This window comes from Miniopterus natalensis, chromosome 1 (genome assembly GCF_054644295.1).
Source record: "Miniopterus natalensis isolate mMinNat1 chromosome 1, mMinNat1.hap1, whole genome shotgun sequence".
NCBI lineage: Eukaryota > Metazoa > Chordata > Mammalia > Chiroptera > Miniopteridae > Miniopterus > Miniopterus natalensis.
The window spans coordinates 161,989,358-161,992,264 of record NC_142081.1 but is presented as its reverse complement, the minus strand read 5'-3'; the positions used below and the strand labels follow the sequence as shown (position 1 = coordinate 161,992,264).

Here is a 2,907-nt window from a genome sequence, read left to right as displayed (position 1 = left end):
CTATTCTGTCCCATTGATCTATCCTTTTGTCAATACCATATTGTCTTGATTACTGTAGCTTTATATGGAGAGTCTTGAAGTTAGGTAATTTTGTGTTTCCTAGGTTTAATAATACAATGGGGGCTTTTTGAGGCTATCCTAATAAAGCTTTTTCTAAAAAAAAGAATTTATATGTGAAGTAAAATTTCCCCCCTCATCTTCAGTTAGGTGAATATTGAAAATGGAGGCAACTTTGATATAATTCACTTTTTCCCTTATTCTGCGTAGTGCCTTGGAATGTTTTCATCAAATATAAAATATATTATTAGTACTGACGTCAGTAATGCCCAAAATATTTAAATTCATAGTTCCCCCATAAAAACAGTTTAGTTAATTTTTGCCATAAAATTTTTTGAAAAGTTGTATCACTTTTCAGACTATCATCTTTTTTCTCCTTGGGTCTAAAGACTTTTCTTACTCGAGTACACTAAACAAGTATGCAGTAAAAAACCAATATAAACATTACTTTCTCAGACAAAAACATACTCTGTTACTTGACACTTTCTATGCAGAGATTATCGTTTCAAACACGTTTGAATTGTGCATCAGATTGTTTTGCCTTCATAATGTCAAATGAGAGGAATGAGGTCGAGTCCTCGGGATTTCAGTCTGATACGGACGGATGCTATTTCCATGCGTTTCGAGGTTTCCTAAAGGTGTTTGTGTTATAACTTAATTTTTAAGTGCGGTTTGAATGCAAGATAACCATTAGTGCCCAGAAGGCTGGAAAATTGATGGGGGGAAATGGTGTGGAAAGCAGAATTGACCTTCCAAAGGATGATTCCTTTATTCCTCTGCGTGAAACCACCGCCCACTATCAAGCTTTCCTTCTTGGCACGTACAGCAAACCTCTGCAATATATTTTATGGATAATCTATATTGTTTGTTGCCTATAAACTTGTTTTTAGTCAATCAATACTGTTTTGGGTATCTCGGGATGTAATATATTACAGTGTACCCTATTAAAATTAATGGGAAAGGTTTTCCTTTAAAGCCTTTTACTTAGTGACAGTGCTTTCAGGAATAAGTTACGGATGTTAAGTGAGGGATAGGTATGTAATTTGGGTTTGATTCAGTTTTACTTACTGCCTTTCCCCCCACCTTTTTTTTTAGATTCTTGTGGCTGCAGCTCTATAATTGTATATTTAATGAGTTATAATTGATGTGATATTGATGTTCTCAGAATATTTTTTGTCAATGAGGATTTGGATTTGGTTCAGGGGTTTCACAAAAAATTAACAGTTCTGTTTTGTCAGATTTCAAATTGATAAACATTGAAGTATTTTAAGAATTAAGACTACCCTCTTCCTGAAACAATACAAAATAATACTGGATGTAAACTGTAATTGAAAAACAAGACTATCCTCAGAGAAGTTTACTAGCAATATGGCTACTCTTTCAATTAATTTCATTTTAGCTCTATGTGTAGAATAAAATAGGTACTATACCACTCAGTATCCATTGCACTATAATAAAAAGTGACAATTAGAAGCCAAACTAGGTAACAGGACTTTAGTTTTGGGTTTAGTTTTTAAGATGAGCTTAAAAATGTTTTACTTAGAGAATTATAAATACTTTAAATGGGATAAAAGTATCATAGATAAAGATATAAAATTCACATAACCATCTTTTAGACTTAAAAGTCTGTGGTAGAAAAAAATTTATCAGCATCTTATAGATGTGAGAGGCTAAGGGATTTTTCAGGTTCCCACAGAAATTAACAAAACTGAAACAAGAACCCAAATACTTTTACTCTAGCATGGGGTTTCCTTTTATTTTAGTGAATAAATGACTGTATTTTTACCTCTGTTTTTTCTTTATATCTGGGGTCATTTTTCTTTCCTTCCTAGGCAGTATTTAATATCCATTTAAAAAAGCAATTTGAAAAATAAACATTCTATAACAAAAGCTGTTTAAGCCCATGATTATTTTTTTCATAGTGAAATCAGTAGTTCTAGCCCTTTGCCACATGAGGTCATCATATCCTCGATTCTTTGCTCTGCTCTGGCTGTGATCCCAGCATCGTCATTCAGATGGTGAGTGGTTGGGAAAGATGAGAGGTTCTTCGCATTGCCAGAGCAAAAGCATTAACTGGTTAATAAATACCGAGATTTTATGTGTGCAGATGGGGGGGGGGGGAGAGAAAATGAGCTGTTGGATTAAATATAGGCAATCAAAAAGGCAGTGTTTTTAGAATTATTTTACTATAAGAAAGTCTACTACATAACTCCCAGCAACTTCTCTAGCTTTTAGATTGAATAATACCAGTTGGTTTTGTTTTGTTTTTTGTTTTGTATTGTTTTATGGGATAGTACTTGGTTAGATAATTATGCTTAACAGGTTGCCAGGAAATTTTATTTTCTTTCTTTTTTTTCCTTTAATATGGAATGCTTCACGAATTTGCATGTCATTCTTGCTCAGAGGCCATGCTAATCTCTGTATCATTCTGATTTTTAGGATATGTGCTGCCGAAGCAAGCACAAAATTTGATTTTCTAATGTTCACTCATTAGACTTTAAGTTAAGGACTGTCCTCTAAGACTTTGTCATTGACTTAGCAATTATGTATACAAAGAAGCTTCCAGTTATTTTTACTATTCTATGGAGCCTCATGGAGCTCAGACACATGATTATTTTTCCAAGAAGAAATGTTTACTTAACAAAACCATGGGTTAGAAAGTGACTCAGTCACAGAGGTAGGTGGAACTTGATCTTCGATTGACTCATCTTCTGAAACATTGTATCATCTTTTAATGTTACTTGGCATCGCTTCGAAGTGGTGCTGACACTGGTGCCTTGGAGATGTTGAATGTACTTATGTGTGTGCATGCTGTATTTTCACTGTTACCCCTTGTTTAAACTAATAGGG

The 2,907-nt window shown here is 33.8% G+C and overlaps 1 non-coding gene across 1 annotated transcript; it reads right to left on the bottom strand.

Annotated features, from left to right (window-relative positions):
* Positions 1 to 2,415: 2,415 nt before the first annotated feature.
* On the bottom strand, positions 2,416 to 2,520 carry LOC148094474 (U6 spliceosomal RNA). The gene has a single exon (XR_015716323.1). It is a non-coding gene; the product is annotated as a U6 spliceosomal RNA (small nuclear RNA).
* Positions 2,521 to 2,907: the final 387 nt, after the last annotated feature.